This window comes from Dreissena polymorpha, chromosome 1 (assembly GCF_020536995.1).
Source record: "Dreissena polymorpha isolate Duluth1 chromosome 1, UMN_Dpol_1.0, whole genome shotgun sequence".
In the NCBI taxonomy this organism is placed as follows: Eukaryota; Metazoa; Mollusca; class Bivalvia; order Myida; family Dreissenidae; genus Dreissena; species Dreissena polymorpha.
This window is the reverse complement of record NC_068355.1, coordinates 10,329,653-10,354,057: the sequence shown is the minus strand read 5'-3', so window position 1 is coordinate 10,354,057 and position 24,405 is coordinate 10,329,653. Positions and strand designations below refer to the sequence as shown.

Sequence of the window (24,405 nt, the reverse complement as noted above, 5' to 3'; positions counted from 1 at the left end):
GTAGTAGTAGTAAAAGTTGTTGCTGTAGTAGTAGTTACTTTAGTTGTAGTTATAGTAAAAGCATAGTTCATATGAAACTAAGTTCTAGAGTAATGTTGAAAATTTTAATGGATGAATGAAGACAAAGTTCATTAAATGAATTCATTTACACATGATTGATGATTGTTTCGTGGGAGATATATTTTATATCATAATAGTATGCCCAAATACTTAATAAGAACTCCACATATACTACCTCCATACAATAAATGAATATTACCTAAAGTACGTGGAGTATAAAAGTAATAGTTCTCTTAAACATTTTGATTAATTTGATTAGATTGTTTTGAATATATATATGTCCTATTGTCTCAGTTTAAGCCCAGTCTTTTATTGCAATATTGTTGGAACTATAAACTTGAAATTAATCTCAGCAGTGCTCTGCGAAATGAGGGTTTAATGAATAGGCATAAAGTGTCGTCCCAAATTATTTTGTGCCGTCCGCGCTTTACTTCCTGTAATGTTTGTATTACCGCGCTAAGAAGTGCTTTGCACAGTCACGGATGTGTTTGATTATTTCCCGTGAAGTCTGGTTTCCCTTATGGTCGGATGTGACATTGTCAGACGACCACTGTCACACTCCATACTGTTTGTGGCCGGAAGTGGTATTTCCCGGAATTGTTCTTTTAAACAATATTTGCAGGTCTTTTGAATTTTTTATGTTACCATGCTTGACGGCAACTGTCATGATGCATCAATTTCATTTTTTTAATGGCCGGAGGTGTTTCCCGGTGCATGTACACTTTATTTTGTTTTTTCGTCCTTAAGTACCTCGCTAGGCGAAGGCACCCCTGTGCCTACGGGAAGGGGTCTTTTGATCCGTTTGAGTCTGTCTCTTCTGCCTTGGGTGCGACCATATGGCTCCTAGGATGGGTGGCGGCCCAAGAAGAGAAAAGTGGGAGGAGTGAAGTGGGTACAATAGTTTTTGTTTTATTTGTCTTTCCCTCCAGATAATGCCAATAAAATGAATTTGTAACATTAAAAGCAATTATAGGTATTATACTTGGACAAAAATAAGATTATTTTTATTCTTATACTTTTAACCTTTTTGCCACTAAGATATGTATTTTAACGCATTTGTAGTCCCTTTGTTAAACTTCTTGTGATTTTATTAAATAACAAGCAGGATTTTTATTGTAGATTATGCATTCTCATGCGAGGGTGAGGGCCTTCTCATGTGTGCTGCAAGGCGGATGTATTTGTCGGCTTTTATGGTATTTGTTAAAATTTGTGAAAATAGGTTGTAAGGTGGGTGCTCTTGTCCATTAATTGTGTAGACAAGAAAAGGACAGGAGTTACATGACCTTGTTTTGAAAAAGAAGGCAAATTTTTTGGAAGATTTGTATTTACAAAAAATTTAGGCTTATATGTATCATCAAATTAAAAGCAGTCACAGTGACTATTGATTTCATTTAATTATGGCTTTATGGTTAAAGCGTTTAGTTTTATAATTGTGCAAATTAGCAATTCACAGAAACGGTTTTCGTTTATCATGTCTTTGCATTTTGTAAGCAAGCCTATTTGCACCAAGGCATAACCAATTGTGGGTTATTGTGCGTTATTATTCTAAGATTATAAAAAGGGGGTTATTGACATTTAATGGAGATGAATTAATTTTAGTTGTGGTATATTGCAGACGTTGCGCAGAAAGAGAGGTCGGACGAAAGCTGGCCGGCCTGCAGACCTAACTTTGAGGTGTTAGGTCAAGGTGCTTACGCGAGGGGCACTATTACTTCATCGGTATATAGCGCCGGTACGATTCCTTCGCTGTGTGGCGTCGTCCCAAAAGGAGAAAAGTGGGAGGAGTGTTGTGCCGGTGCCCGGCCTACAAAACGCGCACATACCTCGTGACTGGGAACCAGCGACAAATCGATAAAAAACATGCTGGGCAGCACGAGATTGTACGGTCTCTTGTGCACGGGACGTTGAGGTGAGTAGATGTGTTTATGTGCCTATGTCCCAATGTGAGTATTGTGTGAGGAATTGTGAGCCTATATATTTTATATGGTATTGTATTGTATATGTGTGTCTGTAACTGTGAGCCTGTAACTGTGAACCTGTGCGTGTAACCCTGAGTACGTTAGTAGTTCCAGGGGGTTAAGCCTGTGCATGTTAGCCAGTGTCTAGCTGTGAGCCTGTGTGTATTGTATTATATTGTATTTTATGTGTGTTCAACACGTATTTACCTGGAAGGCCTTTCCCAGAAGATATAAGTGAATCTGTGACTGTGCATGTGAGTCTGTGAGTTGCCTGTGATTGTGTCAATGACACGTATTTCCCTGGAAGTGTATTCCCAGAAGTATATGTGTATGTAAGCCGGTGACTGTGTGTTTAAGTACGTATTTGCCTGGAGGTGTATTCCCAAAAGTACATGTATAGTGCCATTCCGTGACGTGGACGAGCCGTAGCCGACAAGTGTCTACCCGACGAGCCGACGCGTCAAGCCGACGAGTTCCCTCGAAGACGACGAGGACGTTTGGTGCCAACCTGACGAGGATTCCAGTCGATGCCCATGTGAGTATCGTATTTATTATCTTTGCTAGCGGTTGTGATAATTGCATTAAAACCCACGAATAGCTAACCGGGTGAAAACACTACAATATATAAAAAGACAAAAAGTTTATTTCGTAAATAAAGGCCACCGGCCCAAAATACAGCATATATTAGTAACAACATATTATTATTTTTAAGTTTTGATTACATCAAGTTTGAACATCAATTTTGTTCTACATCTTTCTTTTTTATTATTTCAGTTACAAAAAAGGCTATGCTTTTTAATTTACTTTCATCAGAAATTTGCATAAGATTGCAAAAATTTAGGAAATTTTGTTCACCATTGTATTATGAAAAGATAAACATTTGCCTTTCTTGGATGAATCTGGGACATTTAAAAAATACATGGAACTCATCCTCAATACATACATTATTAAAATAGACGGAACATAGAGATTGCATAAGTGACTAGTCACAGTGACTATTGATTTCATTTAATTATGGCTTTATGGTTAAAGCGTTTAGTTTTATAATTGTGCAAATTAGCAATTCACAGAAACTGTTTTCGTTTATCATGTCTTTGCATTTTGTAAGCAAGCCTATTTGCACCAAGGCATAACCAATTGTGGGTTATTGTGGGTTATTATTCTAAGATTATAAAAAGGGGGTTATTGACATTTAATGGAGATGAATTAATTTTAGTTGTGGTATATTGCAGACGTTGCGCAGAAAGAGAGGTCGGACGAAAGCTGGCCGGCCTGCAGACCTAACTTTGAGGTGTTAGGTCAAGGTGCTTACGCGAGGGGCACTATTACTTCATCGGTATATAGCGCCGGTACGATTCCTTCGCTGTGTGGCGTCGTCCCAAAAGGAGAAAAGTGGGAGGAGTGTTGTGCCGGTGCCCGGCCTACAAAACGCGCACATACCTCGTGACTGGGAACCAGCGACAAATCGATAAAAAAACATGCTGGGCAGCACGAGATAGTACGGTCCCTTGTGCACGGGACGTTGAGGTGAGTAGATGTGTTTATGTGCCTATGTCCCAATGTGAGTATTGTGTGAGGAATTGTGAGCCTATATATTTTATATGGTATTGTATTGTATATGTGTGTCTGTAACTGTGAGCCTGTAACTGTGAACCTGTGCGTGTAACCCTGAGTACGTTAGTAGTTCCAGGGGGTTAAGCCTGTGCATGTTAGCCAGTGTCTAGCTGTGAGCCTGTGTGTATTGTATTATATTGTATTTTATGTGTGTTCAACACGTATTTACCTGGAAGGCCTTTCCCAGAAGATATAAGTGAGTCTGTGACTGTGTATGTGAGTCTGTGAGTTGCCTGTGATTGTGTCAATGACACGTATTTCCCTGGAAGTGTATTCCCAGAAGTATATGTGTATGTAAGCCGGTGACTGTGTGTTTGAGTACGTATTTGCCTGGAGGTGTATTCCCAGAAGTACATGTATAGTGCCATTCCGTGACGTGGACGAGCCGTAGCCGACGAGTGTCTACCCGACGAGCCGACGCGTCAAGCCGACGAGTTCCCTCGAAGACGACGAGGACGTTTGGTGCCAACCTGACGAGGATTCCAGTCGATGCCTATGTGAGTATCGTATTTATTATCTTTGCTAGCGGTTGTGATAATTGCATTAAAACCCACGAATAGCTAACCGGGTGAAAACACTACAATATATAAAAAGACAAAAAGTTTATTTCGTAAATAAAGGCCACCGGCCCAAAATACAGCATATATTAGTAACAACATATTATTATTTTTTGAGTTTTGATTACATCAAGTTTGAACATCAATTTTGTTCTACATCTTTCTTTTTTATTATTTCAGTTACAAAAAAGGCTATGCTTTTTAATTTACTTTCATCAGAAATTTGCATAAGATTGCAAAAATTTAGGAAATTTTGTTCACCATTGTATTATGAAAAGATAAACATTTGCCTTTCTTGGATGAATCTGGGACATTTAAAAAATACATGGAACTCATCCTCAATACATACATTATTAAAATAGACGGAACATAGAGATTGCATAAGTGACTAGTCACAGTGACTATTGATTTCATTTAATTATGGCTTTATGGTTAAAGCGTTTAGTTTTATAATTGTGCAAATTAGCAATTCACAGAAACTGTTTTCGTTTATCATGTCTTTGCATTTTGTAAGCAAGCCTATTTGCACCAAGGCATAACCAATTGTGGGTTATTGTGCGTTATTATTCTAAGATTATAAAAAGGGGGTTATTGACATTTAATGGAGATGAATTAATTTTAGTTGTGGTATATTGCAGACGTTGCGCAGAAAGAGAGGTCGGACGAAAGCTGGCCGGCCTGCAGACCTAACTTTGAGGTGTTAGGTCAAGGTGCTTACGCGAGGGGCACTATTACTTCATCGGTATATAGCGCCGGTACGATTTCTTCGCTGTGTGGCGTCGTCCCAAAAGGAAAAAAGTTGGAGGAGTGTTGTGCCGGTGCCCGGCCTACAAAACGCGCACATACCTCGTGACTGGGAACCAGCGACAAATCGATAAAAAACATGCTGGGCAGCACGAGATAGTACGGTCTCTTGTGCACGGGACGTTGAGGTGAGTAGATGTGTTTATGTGCCTATGTCCCAGTGTGAGTATTGTGTGAGGAATTGTGAGCCTATATATTTTATATGGTATTGTATTGTATATGTGTGTCTGTAACTGTGAACCTGTAACTGTGAACCTGTGCGTGTAACCCTGAGTACGTGTAGTTCCAGGGGGTTAAGCCTGTGCATGTTAGCCAGTGTCTAGCTGTGAGCCTGTGTGTATTGTATTATATTGTATTTTATGTGTGTTCAACACGTATTTACCTGGAAGGCCTTTCCCAGAAGATATAAGTGAGTCTGTGACTGTGTATGTGAGTCTGTGAGTTGCCTGTGATTGTGTCAATGACACGTATTTCCCTGGAAGTGTATTCCCAGAAGTATATGTGTATGTTAGCCGGTGACTGTGTGTTTAAGTACGTATTTGCCTGGAGGTGTATTCCCAGAAGTACATGTATAGTGCCATTCCGTGACGTGGACGAGCCGTAGCCGACGAGTGTCTACCCGACGAGCCGACGCGTCAAGCGGACGAGTTCCCTCGAAGACGACGAGGACGTTTGGTGCCAACCTGACGAGGATTCCAGTCGATGCCTATGTGAGTATCGTATTTATTATCTTTGCTAGCGGTTGTGATAATTGCATTAAAACCCACGAATAGCTAACCGGATGAAAACACTACAATATATAAAAAGACAAAAAGTTTATTTCGTAAATAAAGGCCACCGGCCCAAAATACAGCATATATTAGTAACAACATATTATTATTTTTGAGTTTTGATTACATCAAGTTTGAACATCAATTTTGTTCTACATCTTTCTTTTTCATTATTTCAGTTACAAAAAAGGCTATGCTTTTTAATTTACTTTCATCAGAAATTTGCATAAGATTGCAAAAATTTAGGAAATTTTGTTCACCATTGTATTATGAAAAGATAAACATTTGCCTTTCTTGGATGAATCTGGGACATTTAAAAAATACATGGAACTCATCCTCAATACATACATTATTAAAATAGACGGAACATAAAGATTGCATAAGTGACTAGTCACAGTGACTATTGATTTCATTTAATTATGGCTTTATGGTTAAAGCGTTTAGTTTTATAATTGTGCAAATTAGCAATTCACAGAAACTGTTTTCGTTTATCATGTCTTTGCATTTTGTAAGCAAGCCTATTTGCACCAAGGCATAACCAATTGTGGGTTATTAGGGTTATTGTTCTAAGATTATAAAAAGGGGGTTATTGACATTTAATGGAGATGAATTAATTTTAGTTGTGGTATATTTCAGACGTTGCGCAGAAAGAGAGGTCGGACGAAAGCTGGCCGGCCTGCAGACCTAACTTTGAGGTGTTAGGTCAAGGTGCTTACGCGAGGGGCACTATTACTTCATCGGTATATAGCGCCGGTACGATTCCTTCGCTGTGTGGCGTCGTCCCAAAAGGAGAAAAGTGGGAGGAGTGTTGTGCCGGTGCCCGGCCTACAAAACGCGCACATACCTCGTGACTGGGAACCAGCGACAAATCGATAAAAAACATGCTGGGCAGCACGAGATAGTACGGTCTCTTGTGCACGGGACGTTGAGGTGAGTAGATGTGTTTATGTGCCTATGTCCCAATGTGAGTATTGTGTGAGGAATTGTGAGCCTATATATTTTATATGGTATTGTATTGTATATGTGTGTCTGTAACTGTGAGCCTGTAACTGTGAACCTGTGCGTGTAACCCTGAGTACGTTAGTAGTTCCAGGGGGTTAAGCCTGTGCATGTTAGCCAGTGTCTAGCTGTGAGCCTGTGTGTATTGTATTATATTGTATTTTATGTGTGTTCAACACGTATTTACCTGGAAGGCCTTTCCCAGAAGATATAAGTGAGTCTGTGACTGTGTATGTGAGTCTGTGAGTTGCCTGTGATTGTGACAATGACACGTATTTCCCTGGAAGTGTATTCCCAGAAGTATATGTGTATGTAAGCCGGTGACTGTGTGTTTAAGTACGTATTTGCCTGGAGGTGTATTCCCAGAAGTACATGTATAGTGCCATTCCGTGACGTGGACGAGCCGTAGCCGACGAGTGTCTACCCGACGAGCCGATGCGTCAAGCCGACGAGTTCCCTCGAAGACGACGAGGACGTTTGGTGCCAACCTGACGAGGATTCCAGTCGATGCCCATGTGAGTATCGTATTTATTATCTTTGCTAGCGGTTGTGATAATTGCATTAAAACCCACGAATAGCTAACCGGGTGAAAACACTACAATATATAAAAAGACAAAAAGTTTATTTCGTAAATAAAGGCCACCGGCCCAAAGTACAGCATATATTAGTAACAACATATTATTATTTTTGAGTTTTGATTACATCAAGTTTGAACATCAATTTTGTTCTACATCTTTCTTTTTCATTATTTCAGTTACAAAAAAGGCTATGCTTTTTAATTTACTTTGATCAGAAATTTGCATAAGATTGCAAAAATTTAGGAAATTTTGTTCACCATTGTATTATGAAAAGATAAACATTTGCCTTTCTTGGATGAATCTGGGACATTTAAAAAATACATGGAACTCATCCTCAATACATACATTATTAAAATAGACGGAACATAGAAATTGCATAAGATTGCAAAAATTAAGGAAATTTTGTTCACCATTGTACCATGAAAAGATAAACATTTGCCTTTCTTGGTTGAATCTGGGACATTTAAAAAATACATGAAACTCATCCTCAATACATACATTATTAAAATAGACGGAACATAGAGAATACAAGGTTAGCGTTGAATACAGAGAAGTTAATGTTGCGAGGCTTAGAACGCCGGGAGCGCGAGCCTTGGCGAGCGCTTTCGGTGTTCGAGACGAGCAACATAAACGTCTCTGTATTCAACGCTAATCCTAGTATTCTATTTATCCCATTTGATTTTTTTTCAACGTGACATTTAACATAACTAGATCTAATAACCTAACAATTATTTTCATTAATTCTTAAAAAATGCTTAAAATCTAACGAATGTAACCATGCGTAGTGATATAAATGTATTTGTTCTGGTACGCAAAATAGTCTTTAAAAAATTCACACACAAACTGTAAAACTAGTAAAAATATCATCATATGCCTCGATTCAATTTTACGCAGCATGCGAATTGTAACGCATTACGACCGCGAAAAGAAGATTTTACTTGAATATCATTCATTTAATTTTCGAAAGAAAATGATCAAAATCCAATATGGCGGCGATTGCTCCTGACAAAATGATGTCGATGTCAACAAAGATTCTACATGTACACTATCAATGAGTAAAAAGACAATTGCAGCGACTTTCACTTAATTTGACTTAATATGCAGGGCAATACGTTTTCCGACTTGTTATGGTATGCCGTGTGTGATCCAATGCATCAATGGCCCCCGTGTTAAAATCATTTCCCCGAGAACAGGGAACGACAAAAGTACAAACAAAAACCAAAACACGTTCGAACTAGTATCTTACCTTTAATTATCCTTTAAAATCTATCTAATAATCCATTTAACTCAATAATTGGCGATTTTGCATCTAGGGCCTTTAATAATTATTTTAGCATAGTTAAATAAAGACCCTTATGCCATCCTATCACTATTTTCAAATGAATTCGTTAAACTTTCTTATTAGTCACACGCTACGTCATGCACTCTTTGAACATTACTGCTGTTAAAATGAACCGGAGCAGTTTATCAAATAATAGCCGTTGGTAAAATTTGAAGATTTCTGCATACAAACATAATTATGTTTAAACTTGCACAATGTTATTTGTCTATGATAAATGCCCTTATTGTGTACAAGAAAATAATGTAATAATACACAAAGAATGGAAAACATTCCATTACACAACAGATAAATCAGTGGATTATACCCGTGTACAAAATGGCACGTTCCGAGTGTGGTGCTATTTTTACCATCTTATACTTACACAGCTCTATGCTTAACGTGAATTAAATCGGATAGCAAATATTGCAGATTATTTATGCATTGTGCGATATTTGTATGGCTTGTTGTACATTCTTAAATGTCAAAAGTATATGCATGGATTATAAACAATGCACATTACACAAAATAAGGAAATGTGATTACTTGACAATTCAAATACCGTATGTCGATATACAGTACATGTATGTACAAGGCGGTTCTATTCAAAATGGCATTGCTTATTATTATTATGCCGAACCAATTGAAATAGTTAACAAATTCTGTTATTTAGGTGTGGTTTTTACTACAGGGGGTTCGCTTAGTACCGCACAAAGTACTTTGGCCGGACAGGCACAGAAAGCCATTTTTACTTTGAATAAATACTTGTATAAATTTACTTATATACCGCCAAAACACAAGTTGGAACTTTTCGATAAGCTTGTATCGCCAATTTTGAATTATTGTTGTGAAATATGTTGTTTTGCGAATGACTTATCAATTGAGACATAACAATTGAGATTTTGCAAAAAACTGCTCGGTGTGAAGAAAACTACTCAGAACGATTTTATATATGGCGAATTAGGCAGAGTATCTTTTAAAACTATTCATATGTATAAGGCTATTAAATATTGGTTACGAATTCTTCAAACGAAAGAAAATAAGTATATTCTTCTTGTTTATAATTTATTAAAGAATGATTTAGAATTGTATCCCAATAAAACAAATTGGTGCTCCTTATTGAAGAACTTATTATATTCGCTTGGTTTTGTTGATGCCTGGACTTTTCAAGGTGTAGGTAATAATGACATGTTTCTATATATTGTAAAGCAGAGATTAAATGACCAATTTATACAGAACTGGTACGCCAGATTAACTCAGTCTAGTAGAGCTTTATTCTACAACACAATTTCATCTTTTAGGTTTCAACCATATCTCGAATGTTTTAATATTAGTAAGTTTTGTCAATCGTTTTCTCGTTTTCGAGTCTCATCGCATAGATTGCATACTGAGGCTGGTCGATGGACCAGACCTTTGAATACCCCATAAGTGATAGAAAATGTGCAAGGTGCAATACAATTGAGGATGAATATCATTTTGTTATGGAATGTGTAATGTATACTGACATTCGGAAAAAATATATTGGCAGAAAATATTGGTTTAGACCTAGCATGGCTAAATTTGTAGATCTTATAAAGTCAGAAAATGAGAATATACTTAGAAACTTAGGAACCTATATTCATAAAGCAATTATTATTAGAAATGAGGTAATGTATAGAAATTGACATGGTAAAATTGATGCACAATGTGTTTCGTGTGATACTGTAAATACATGCTTTCCATGTGTTTCTTTGTACTTGAATTGTATATATTTCATGTTTTCATTGTGTTTCTGCTGAAACTGTTAATATGTCTGATGTACTATATATGTTCCGTGGTATATTACAGAAACCATACGCAAACTATGTTTACATGTTTGTTGGTTACTGTTACATACATTTTGTAATACGGATAATAAATATGATATGAGGCCTTTATGCCGTTTTAATTGTTAAGTATACCAGACTATGATAGCGTTGCTATTTACAACTGTAATGTATTGTAGTGAAATACGATTACATTATAACATTTACATGCATTTTTCTATTACGATTAATAGATATGACATGTTGCATTAATACCCTTTGTATTATTATATTTACCAGGCTATACTAGCGTTGCTCTGTACAACTTTTAAAGTATCGTAGTGAACTAATCTGAAATTGTTAAAGCAAAGTTAATTCTGCTGTTTATGTTAATATCACACCATATAAGCGTTCTATCGTATGAATTGATATGACAAAAACATCTATAATGTCTGTCTTACTCGTTAAATCATAATGTAGTTCAAGATCTTACAATTAATATATTATAACGTGTCATTATAAGTCTAGTTTCCACAATATTTGTCTTACATGTTTCTTTCGGTAAGACAAATATATGAAACGTGGTTATTAATTGTTAAGTACAGATGTTAGTGATAGCAGTTGCCTATGATATCAGTCTTACATTTTCGTTTCGGTAAGGCATATATATCTATGGCACTCTTAATGTTAATTCCATAGATGTTAAAATACCCTCTGTGATAGATATAAAATTCATACAAGTTAAATGATTAAACTATAATATATTTTTGTATTGAAAGGTTTCTTTGCGATTGGTTATTTGACTTGTTTTTTCGTAATAGTAAAATTGAACTAAATTTATAAACATATCCGAAGAGGTCGATGTAGAGAAACCATTTAATGCAGGATAAAGTGGTGTAATATGGCATATTAATGTGAATGTGTATATATAACTACACTTTTGTCATTTTTTGTTAAATCGATGTATATATTTAGAATACAGACCTAAAAGGCTTCTTGTAAACAACATACTATCATGCTAATATGATGCTATTTGATAGTACGAAACTAATCAGGATAAATGTATGCTACATTTTAAAAACCAATTTCTATGTTTCTAAATTGTTAATAGAATATCATCTAGTAATCGGTACAAGGACAAAAATAAATATAGGCAGCTATACTACCCAAAGTAGTTGATTGAAAAACCTCTAAGATAAGAACATATTGTATAATAGTTTAAAATAGATTGGTTAAATGCTTAGAAAACGTTTCAGAATTATCTTGCATGTATGTTTTTTGAAATATTGTTCTCAAAGTGATCTTCTCCAAATTGGAAACATACAACTACAACTTTTGTTAAAATTTTGTATTCTAGTCTACACTGTTCGTCAACACTTGTACTGTATATAAGTAAGTAAGTAAGTAAGTAAATAGTTTATTATAGTGACATGTGCATTTCGTATGGTATAAACAATAATATATACATATAAAAAAGCACCCGGCCCGTTGGACCTATAAGTCACCTTAGCTGTTAAGCTCAATCTACACGTAAAGCATATATATACAGTTCTATGTCATAACAAGTGATATACGAGTGGGACTGAGAAAACAGATAGCATATATACAGCAAATATATACAGCTTCAAGTGGTCCCGATTATGTCGTCAATGTTTAAAATATTATAGTTATTCATAGCAAAAGCAGCATAAAACAATTGGGTATACTGTAATATCAAAAAGCTAATATACTTTTATCAATAAGAGTTACAGCACTGATACAGATTCAAATTTACAGTGGATACATTACGGACTGCCTGAGCAAATATGCTTTAACAATGAACTTTGCAGTCTTCCTTGGGTATACATTTAATATATGACAAAACCTTTGTTCTGGGTTAAGATGGATAAAGTCGTGATTTATGAGAATATCACCAAACACGTCGTTCCTGATATTGTTATATAAATCACATACAAGTAGGAAATGTTTCTCATCTTCTACGGTCGTTAGATCACAAAACCTACATGTTCGATTATCAACTGGTTCACCAGCGTATCTTCCTGTCTCTATTCTCAGTGGTAATATTCCCGATCTAAACTGATATAGTAATGAGCGTTCATGTTTTGAGAGGTTCATCCTCACATAGTCTTCACACTTAAATTCCGATTTGAATGTTGCGTATGTTCTCAGTTTTGGCATGTTCAACACGTCTTGTGACCATTTGACTATATAATGTTGGGTCATCAAAGATTTTGCTGCATCCAGATCGATACATGATTTAGCGTGAAACCGATCGATAATCCCTAACGTTGATAGTATCTGCTTAACGTCGCTTGACCAATTATTCACACATTTGGTATAATCAAAATTAAACACTTTTTTGGTGAGTCTATTGTCATCCATTTTAATTAGCCTATTCCAGAACCTGAGGACACATACCGATCTTCCATACAAGGTTGGTTTCCAGCCAGAGTCTCCATAAAGTGCCGGTAGTGGGGTAAATCTATGTACGCCCATGAAATATCTTAATGCTCGGTTGTGTACATTGTCAAGTGATTGATATGTCTTACAGCCCCACACCGAAGCACTATATTCAAGAATTGGTGTAATGCATGCGGTGTATAGTTTTTCAAACGATTGGAACCGGAAGTGTTTCATGTTATGAATCTTGCTAATTAAGCTTCCAAGCGCCCGACCTGCACCCTTTGCCAACGCCTCGCAGTTCGCACTGAAGTCGTTTCGTTCATCGAAAATCACTCCAAGGTATCGGTACTGCGCTACTGTTTCCAGGATGTTTTCACCAACTCGGAATTCCTTATCCGTCCGCGATGTTCTGCTCTGCCGGAAGTGAACGGTTTTCGACTTATTGGTGTTAATTATCACGCGCCAACGTTTGCACCAGTCGTGGAGGGTATTAAGCATGATTTGTAACTTTTCCTCGTTGTTTGAAACTAGCACAATATCGTCCGCATACATAAGAATGGACACGTTTGCCTCTCCCACTGAAATACCTAGGTCAAGGTCATTGATTTCTTTCACAAGGTCATTTGCAAAGATAGCGAACAAAGTCGGCGATAAACAACATCCCTGTTTGACCCCTGAATCGCAGCTGAACCAGTCTGTTAATTTATTATTTATACGTATACACGATGTGGCACTTGTGTATATATTTCGTATGGAGTTATAGACCTTTCCATCAATTCTATGTAGCAGCAATTTGTAGAGCAGCATATCGCGGTCTATAAAATCGAAGCATTTTTTTAAATCAATAAAAGAAGCAAATACCGAGTTATTGTTCCTTATAATGCTGTTCAAAGTGTAAATGTGGTCTTCGCAAGATCTCCCAGCCCGGAATCCATTCTGCTCGTCCGCTAATATATCATCGTTATCCAGATATGTTGTAATTCTTTTGTTCAAGAAAGCACTATAAAGTTTGCTTGTGCATGTCAGTAAGCTTACTCCTCGGTAGTTAAGCGGCACACGTCTATCAGAGTTGTGGTCCTTGAGTATAGGACAAATAATGGCTTTTCTCCAGCAGGACGGAATTAAACTGCTATCAAATATCAATTGAAATAAGTGTTGCAATGTAACTATGACCGCCGGGAATTTAAGCACTTCATATGGTATGTTATCATGACCACACGCCGAACCAGACCGTGCGTGCATAATAATAGTCGCTAATTCTTCAATACTTATGTTACGGTTCATTTGTTCATTGGACACATATAGGGGGTCCTGCATGTTCATTTCCAATAGATGTTTATGAAGTTTCGCTCGGTCATAATGTTCCTCATTAAAATCGCCGTTGTTATCCCCGTTGTACAAATTACTAAAGTCCAATCTCCATCTCTCAAACACTGTTCGCTCATTTCTTATTATGTTACCATTGTCCACTATTTCTATTGGTATGGAATTGTCTTTTCTAGGCCCAAGATTTTGTATTTTTCGCCAAAACTCCGTAGGATTGTTACATGACATATCCTCTATTTCGAATGCTTGTGCCGCTCTATATACGCGTTCTGATTGTCGTAATTGTTTGTCGAACCTGTTTCTGGCATTAACATAATCTAACCGAAGTATCGATTTCTGTTGATTATTTCCCTTGTACTTCACAAACGAGCGTTCTTTGATGCGCAAAACGTCCCATAATTGCTGTAACTCGTCACACCAGTATGGCTTTGACACTTTTCGCCGTTTATTAGTCTTTTTACTGGCATTATAGGTTGGAATATGAGCCTTCATTTCGTCTGTGATGGCGTTACACAAATTGCTATATATCGAGTCTATATCTTCCTGGTTTTCTCGTGCACTTTCGATCTGTGAGATGATGGAAATAATAGCTGTTGCCACCCTTTCATTTTGCATAAAGACTGGTGGTATGCAACGCAGTTTAAATCGCACATTATCGGTTGGAGTAGGATTACTATTGTCATTGCTATTCGTATTATAATCCCTACATTGAAACTCGGTCACGAGCGCAGAATGATCGGGTAATCTTGCTCGTTGACCTAATAATCCAAGTAGGTCATTGTCACTCGCAATCTCTTGTGCCGTTAATACCTTAAAGTCACTACATTTCGACAGTGTCTCGTGTGGAACGCATATGTAGTCCACCACCGCCCGGCCTTTGTTTGATATTGAAGTGTAATTATCATAATTGTAACGGCCATTTAGAACACAACACTTTGAGTCGTTCAAAAAGTCTATCAGCTCTTGACCATGGCGATTACCTGTATTGTCAAGTGTTCTGCGCGCGGGAATAGTATCGCATTGATATATAGTATCTGATAACGTTCCAATTCTTGCATTAAAGTCCGCGCCGATAAACAGGTCATCGCAATCATTGTGTGTATATAGCTGCGTTAAGAGATGTGCGAAGAAAGATTGGGCGTCTCGACCTCGTGTTGAATTTTCTGGCGGCAAGTAACAGGAATAAACTATGAAGTCCGACCCTGTATAACTATGCTCAAAACGTAAGCCAAGTATTCCCTCAAAAGATTTATCCACAATTGTTATATTATACTGATCACTGAGTCCATTTCTCACTAAAATGCCTACTCCTCCAGACGCCTTTGGAGCGTCCCGGTGAATATTTGTTCGATTAAAACCGAACCACGAATAACCGTCTATATTTACACAATCATCGGTTTTCAAATGTGTTTCACACAACGTAATTATATCCGCATCTAGCGCATTAATAATTCCAGTTCGAAGCTTGTGATTTTCACGTGTCCAACCGCATACGTTAATATGCGCTATCCGAATAATTCCAAAGGGTCGGGATGACTCCTAGTTCACATTACCTCGGTTGTCATGTTGTTGACGCGGTTGAATTCTGCCATTAGCATCAACCCGGAAGTTCTTTCCGTCGGGCATCTGGCGCAGTAAAGCACGTGCGTTCATTTCAATCAGTCTTTCCGCGTGCGATTTACAACTTTTTACATATACGTCACTATATTGCTGTAAGTCTTTTAAACACATCTTGCTTCTGAGAACTTTGATTTTTTCTTGAACATTACGGAAGGTTATTTTCACTGGCCCTGGTTTATCCTGTATTCGTGCTCGGAATCTTACTACTTTCATTATTCTGACCTGTGTTTTGACTTCATGGCCTAGGGCGTCGATCAAATTCTGAGCTTTCTGAAGTAAGTCCTCGCCGTTATCATATGGTAAACCACTTGCAATAACGGATATGTCCGTATCATCTAATCGAGCGCTTGGGTTAAATGTCCGCTGACCTTGATCTTGTATACCGTTATTGGTTTCCATTTGATCGCCTGAGGGTACACTTGTATTTGCAGTCTGTGATTGCTCTATTGTGGCGACACGATCCTTCAATGACTGAATAGTAGACATTACCTCATCAATTCGATAGCCTTGTTTCTGTACGTCCGATGCAATTTCCTTGCGTAGGGATGCCACCTGATCATTAATGTTCTTTAACATTTCATTTTTAAATCTATCCAATTTAATGTCGAACATTTTCGTCATTTCATCTTGTCCTTGTTTCAGTCCCTGCATCATGTTCATAAGCATCGCAAACTGATTACTGTCCATACCACCGCTGCCTACTTGTGGCGCACCGCTCCCTTGTTGAGCGCTCGGTGTATACCCCGTTGCCATGTTTTCCGCGACCTGTTCTGTATTCTTGGACGTGTGAGGGGAGAATACAGAGTTTAAGTCATTCGATAAGTCTAGTTCAGCGTCGTCGCAATCGCCCAATAACTCAAACTTATTGTAGGTATACTCACTGTCATATAATACCCCCGTTTGTCTCGTTGAGTACCTGGCTCAAATCGACGTCCACTATCGATTCGTACTGTGCTCGGGCGCCTTGTTTAAAGGGTTTTCTCAGTGATTTTGTTTCTGAGTCCGATTCACTGCTCTTTTTACGTTTCGGTTTCCGATTAACTCGACCCATATGGCTGATAAACGTATTTCACTCACGAGTCACCGATATAGCCATTCACAGCATGTTCATGTTCCGTAGAATTATGTTTCGTATAAAGTGCGCCGCACTAGAGCGTGACGATTTTTCAATCATGTGTGGTCTTATAATACCGTCCTGAGCGAAAAAAATTCTCAATGGCCGAAGGACGTATTTTAGTATGGACTTAAATCTATACAGTGGTGTTAAGTGTCAATATAGCAACAATATGGATGATGTGTAATAATACCAGTTCTATATCCTCGGGTAATATAATCCGATATAATCCTATATCACTATAACACTGTACCGATCGTATCTATTGTCAATATATTCGAGCTCGAGTGATTTTAATCCGATTCACTGGTAATTGATACAATCATGCTAAAACGTACACTGACAGGAGTTCACGAAAATTGTCCAGATCATCCAGGATCTACTTCAGATTTACAAAATTTGCATCGCGAAAATAGAAGAACAATTTGTTTTCATACCAATACCGTCATCAGCTTTAACACTTCAAATGTACTTTTTGTGGAATTTTCCTGATAATTGTTATGTCCACCAGTAACTCAATTTTCAGTCACGTAGCTATATTAATTATATTTATAAATCCCAGAAACTTAGGAGCACAAAAAACACGTCCACTTGCACCACTTGTTCATATATCAGTATATATGTCCTCGTGGGCGTAAATGCCTTATTGGATTGAAATAAACTGTCTGTCTGTCTGTCTGTCATGTACATGTGAAATAACTCGTGTTTATAATAAATCGTCAATTTTTTTTGGGGAAAATGACGCAATAAGTGTCATTTTATGACGCCATCAATCAGCTGATTCATTATACGGATGGCAAAATATTATGTCATATGACTAGATTTAAAGGTTGAAGGTCGTATAATTTTGAAGCTAAAGTTTTCTCGACTTTATTAATTATGAAAAATAATTCAGTGGTAAAGTAAAAAGTAGTCCGTGCACGTGACATGGCACGTGACAGGTATATCCCACAGTGTTGAATACAGGCTAGTATATTCCATAAGGTGTTATACCGCCAATGTCGCGTTGAAAATGGGATAAAATATGTACATATTCGGTGTTCTCTTGAAATTCCTAAATGCCGACCAGTTTCAATTGCTAATTTATGGCTTGAACAACGGAATTTAGCAACTGACTTTCGAACATGAAATGGTATGTCGATAAACAAATATTTTTCTGGGTTTAGCATAGATTTGAATTGTTTGTAAGTATCACATCTTGATGAATTTCCTATAGTTTCAATCCAGTTCTGTGAATTACAATCAATCAATCTTTGTTTAAATGACATTAAGAATAATTCCATGTTTCCTATCTCTTGACTAATCCAAACACAACCAAATCCATATCGGTACAAAATATTTTTAACCAGGTTTTCCGAAGGAAAAAACTGGTTATTAGATTGGCGAATGCGGGCGGGCTGGCTGGCTGGCTGGCTGGCTGGCGGGCTGGCGGGCTGGCTGGCGGGCTGGCGGGCGGGCGGAACAAGCTTGTCCGGGCCATAACTTTGTCGTTCATTGTGAGATTTTAAAATCATTTGGCACATTTGTTAACCATCATTAGACGGTGTGTCGCGCGAAAAAATTACGTCAATATCTCCAAGGTCAAGGTCACTCTTTGAGTTCAAAGGTAAAAAATAGCCATAAATGAGCTTGTCTGGGCTATAACTATGTCATTCATTATGAGATTTTAAAATCATTTGGCACATTTGTTCACCATCATGGGACGGTGTGTCGCACGAAAGAATCACGTCAATATCCCCAATGTCAAGGTCGCCACGACTAAAAATAGATTTATTTTAAAACAAACTTACAAAGGGGGTTAATTTTGTTTGTTCATTTCAAAAGTTCAGTTTGAGTTGTCTCCCTTTATCAGATTTTTTTTCACAATGAAAACCTGGTTTTGTGACAATTTTGTCCCTTGTTTACAGATGTCACCCAATTAGTTCTTCCGATTTCGTCATGTCGCTTTAACATAATATTACAATTTCTAGGATATCCATCATCTGTCATACTAATCAATTTACACCAATATTTAACGCATTTTACATGATGCTCTATACACAGAGGTAATCTACCACATTCTCCTAGTACAATGCTATCAGTTACAGATTTATTTACACCAAGAAAATATTTGTAATACTCGATTTGTACTTTTTCGAGAATGTTTGAGAATTCTATTCCATAAATCTCAGAGCCATATGTAAGTATAGGTTTTACCATTGAATCAAACAATTTAAAATATTCAGTGTATGAAAAATATCCAAAGTTTCTTTGGTATGATTTAATAGCAAAAATAGATTTTCAGGCTTGGGCTGCAAGTTTTTCTTTCGCTTTTCTCCATGATAATTTAGGTGTAAAAAGAAGACCCATGTATTTATATACAGATGTGACATTTACTGGATTATTTTTTAAAGACCCAATGTTCGTATGATCTTAGCGGACCTCCGTTTCTAAAAATGATTTCCGTCTTTTGTTGGTTAATTGTCATACTAGTATTTTCACAAAATTCCGATATAGAGTTTAATTGTGATTGTAGATCGATCGCAGTATCAGCGCAGCTCGCAACGTCATCGGCTAAATGAATGCAAATTATATCGGAAATGTCTTCGGTGATAAAAATACCCCTATGACCATTAGATTTTAGGAAGGTAGACAACTCGTTCATGTATAAATTAAAAATTATTGTACCGGCTACGTCCCCTTGCCTAGTACCGATGTTACAATTGAAGTTTTGCGTGTCATTTTTACCATTTATCCGTACACATCCGCGTAGATTTGAATACATGGATTTTAATACTTGAAAAAGCTTCCCTCTAACACCATTTTTACACATAGTTGTAATTAATTTATGAATAATCAAACTATCAAATGCTTTTTGAAAATCGACGTAAAGCACATAAAACCTACCACCAGGTTTGCACGTATATTTTTGAACCATGCTTTGAAGAGTAAATAAACTATCAATGGTTGAATATCCCTTGCGAAAACCGGCTTGTGATTCTGCTATTTTATTGTTTAAATCTGCCCATTGGCATAGTCTGTTGTATACGATATTGGAGAATATTTTATACATTACATTAATTAATGATATACCTATATAATTAGAGGGGTAATCTGTAGCGCCTGACTTATATACCGGCACAATTATACTATCCCGCCAAGTATTTGTAAAAAATCCTGTATTAAGAATCTTATTAAATAAATCGCGAAATAAAGGTGTTATCAGATGCATCGTACTTTTATAAAATTCCGCCCCGAGGCCATCGGTCCCTTGCGATTTTCCATCTTTGAGTTTTGAAATACTTTTTATTATTTCTTCGTTAGTGATTTCTGTGTTAAAAATTTGATCTTGATCCTCTTCAGTTTTGTTAACCTCTATGTTTATATCATTTAGACTTGGTTGATTGTCTTTACAAAGAAGTCTTTTAAAATAATCGTACCATGCTAATGGAGCTATATTACAAGAAACTTTGTTGTTCTTCTTATTACTACCTTTTATTATTTTCCAAAACAACTCTGGTTTAGTACGCGATAAAACCAAGTCGTTCCGTTTCGTCGTTTGATACGCTTGTTTTTTGGCAGAGCACATATTTTTAAACCCTCTACGGAGTGATATATAGTATTGAAAGTCCGATATATCATTACTTAACCGGATTCTTCTTAATGCTGCGTACTTCGTTTGTTTAGCCGCGTTGCATTCACTATCCCACCACGGTTGATTTTCTGAAGTGGCCTTTTCATTAAGATAGTTTACAACAAACAAAAGACATCACACATGTTCGTATTCTCGTCTTGTTAATACATTCGAAAAATAAAGATACATCTGAAATCATGAAAAATTATGTTTTATTTTATGCTTTCCGGTGGTTTATAGAGAAATATCAGTGAATTAAAAATGATAATTTCACTGTTTCATACAATGAAATTATCAGTGAAAATCATCGATAATTTTCACTGTTTATGTGAGAGAGAGAGAGAGAGAGAGAGAGAGAGAGAGAGAGAGAGAGAGAGAGAGAGAGAAGAGAGAGAGAGAGAGAGAGAGAGAGAGAGAGAGAGAGAGAGAGAGAGAGAGAGAGAGAGAGATAGAGAGAGAGAGAGAGAGAGAGAGAGAGAGAGAGAGAGTTCTATGATGTGTATATATCAAAACAATAAAATTATACGCGCTATTCTTATTTTGGCTTTGTTTTTATAATTTTTCAAAGAATTGTCTGTGAACATGGCTCGCTGGAACTGTCGAATAATCGCATTTACATCTTTAAAAGGTTAAATCTGGTTAATACTTTATGCATTTTTATCTCCCTTACAGGCTTAAAATTTAATCGGATATCACAGCTTTTAATTAATAACAATGACTATGAATATAAACGTAAATATCTGAATTAAAATAGGTTTTAACCATTAAACAAAAATCATTTCCCTCTTACGTGTTTATATACTGCATCAATTCTGTTTTAATCTAGTATGTATATGCATTGTTCTTATTGCCTATTAGCAGAACATTCATCACATATTTAATAAATTCAAAATATTATTCATAAGTTAATACGAACATCTCAATCGACTTTAAAGTTGTAATGGGACCGGTAAACAATTAAAACTGGGGCCATCGCTTTGGAAAGATCAATACCAAGCAATAAGAATTTAAACGGAAAAATACATGTTGTGCATTTAACCCAGAATTTATCTCAAAACACACAGATTTAAATAAAAGTTTACCATATTTTAATCAAAAAAGGAAAACCATTGAAATAGAATATCAAATAAATTAATGCACTTTATAGATTCTCAATGGCTAGATATAAGCCAAGGCTACAGTTTAATTCTGAATTGAAATTTACTAAACATCAACAACATGGCTTTTTGTCACAGGTTTTAAGGACTAACCCGCTAATTACCAATTATGTTTATTGGAATGACACTATTATCTGTTTATCTTCATTGCTTCAGGATATGTTAAATCATGTCTCTTTCATCCATGTTCCCACCTAAAGTAAAAAATTGAATAAATGCGTTTGATATTTTGTAATTATTAAAACTTCAATATTTTAGTGGCATAACATATAAAAGACTTAACAAAAGAATAAAACAACTGAAAGAACTAATTTCGGCTTCAGATCATACTGCTGACGTTCGTAAAGTAAACTAAATATAGCCTTCAGGGCTGTTCTTCGTTTAAAGTAAAAGTATCATTAATGACAGTGTAAAGATATTTTAACTTATAGACCATTTCGATCTGGTGACCATACTATTGATCGGATTTTACAGTATTTGCGAAAAGCATCAACTTTGTGTTCAAAGTGTTCACATATAGCTCTCAATAATTATAATACAGGTAATGTTTATCTAAATGGTTCTATACTGGTGATGGTGATTTACCATCATGGCCATGTCATTTGAAAATAACAATAACATTATTATTATGAAATCTCTATTTATTCCCGAAAGTGTACTTTCTTGTACACAAAATTCAAAATTGTCTACAAACTGTGAGAAATATAATCAAGGACATTACCATCCTCTTTTGAGACCAATATCATAAATTTCGTATTCAGATAGGATGTACATGACTTAACACATGATTAACAATTTTTATGCTTATTTTTAATTATTCTAAATAATATAATTTGCATACCAAAATGTTCATGCTAGCCCATAATTCTTTACGACATATACACCTTATATCAAAACATGTAAGCAGATTAACAAAAATAACGAGCAAACGTGTTTTATCATTTAAATAATGCAGCATAATCGACATCAATATATGAAAAGAATCAACACTTAAACATGTTTATCTAAATCTCAAAACCTGAAATACTATTACAGGCAAATCAACGAGTAAAATAGGAATAGTTTCAATGAAATATTCATGTGAAAAATCACTGCCTATCGCTTTCTTACGTCGTGTTAAAGGGGCCTTTTCACAGATTTTGGCATTTTTTAAACTTATTCATTAAATGCTTTATATTGATAAATGTAAACATTGGATCGTAAAAGCTCCAGTAAAAAATCAAGAAAAAAATTTAAAAAAGGAAAAGAACATTGCCCGGAACAGGTTTCGAACCAGTGACCCCTGGAGTCCTGCCAGAGTCCTGAAGTAAAAACGCTTTAGCCTACTGAGCTATTCCGCCGAGTACACATTTTTGACGTATTTTATACCTTATATAAGCAATCTTCGTAGTTTCACAAAATTTAACGACAAAAACAGAACTCTCCAAATTATTCAATCGTTTCGCGTTGCAACGCTTTATAATTTTTAGGTTTTAAAATCGTCAAAAGATGCATATAATGGCTATATTAGAGCATGGTTAATGTTCAGTATTACTGTTTCCTCACAAATATCATAACTAAAACGAAAACTTACGAATCTGAAACAACTTTTTTCAATTTTTTCAATTTACCAAAGCGTGAAAAGATCCCTCTAAACGTTTCACTGAATCCATAACTTCATCTGCCGTTATCGGTTGATCTAGTTCAATGTAAAAATTTCATCGTTAAAATTATTATAGGAACCGATTTCTTCAGCTTCAGCGTTAAAAAAAAAGTAGAAGTAGCGTTACTCAAGCTTTCAAAATAACCATGGATTGAATTATACAATGTTATTGCCATTTTTGTTTCTAAATTAAAATATTTCCGAAATTCATGTTTACTTTTTACTTTTCAACGTTCCGAAATTTTTCGTTAAAATTTAATGGGTCTGTCTTTTTATTTGTTGCTTATCATTTCGACAAAACGTCATTGAAATCAGGCTTACTCAAATTAAAACACTGTTTAGCGTGTAGGTATTGATTTCGATCCATTATACACTCATTATCGAACCAATCAACGTGTTTTATCTAACTGTAAACATTGAACGATACTTTTGAAAACAACGGGTCCCTAAAGTTTTGGATTGTATTAAGCTTTCTATAGCAAAGTTTATTGACAGTTTACTCGAACATTCCAATTGATATTTAACATAAGTGAGAGTATCTTAACTCGGCTATTAAATATTACAATATAATGTAAATTGCATTGGGAGTGATCGCTCTGCAAATACATTCAAAATATATATGTTTGCACACAAAAAAAGCCAAATCATTTAAAACATTTGCGCGCCTATAATGTGGTACAATACAGCTCGCTTTTCAAATACATTCAAAATTATATCGGATTCGTAAAAAAAGCGCCAAATCGATTACGCTCCGATAGGGAATCGCTTCTAATAAGTCACGCATAACTCGCAGGTGAATAACACGCTCATTACACCAACAACAATAAACAGCAATTTATTAACATACCCCTAAGCGAATACATGCATAACAAGCACCAAGTGAAAACCAACAACTCACACCCTCGCACCTGGACCTGGACTTAGACCACAACTTGACCGACTGATACGCTCCTCATCGCTCCTCAAAACATGGCGCTGAAATTCTTCATTCTATTCTACTGTCGTACCAAAAATGTTCGTACCCACATTCACAATTGTGGAGATGTAGATAAACTTGAATTGATGCTTTTATATCCATCCTCTTCAAA

The 24,405-nt window shown here is 36.2% G+C and overlaps 1 protein-coding gene across 1 annotated transcript in view; it reads left to right on the top strand.

The window, feature by feature from the left end:
* The first annotated feature begins 4,601 nt into the window (after nt 1–4,601).
* Nucleotides 4,602–24,405, top strand: part of LOC127870921 (uncharacterized) — a 56,465-nt gene continuing 36,661 nt past the window's right edge. Inside the window, exons 1-2 of the mRNA XM_052413500.1 lie at nt 4,602–4,899; nt 6,472–7,277. The gene's annotated coding sequence lies outside the window, so the exon portion shown is untranslated. The remainder of the gene's footprint in view (nt 4,900–6,471; nt 7,278–24,405) is intronic.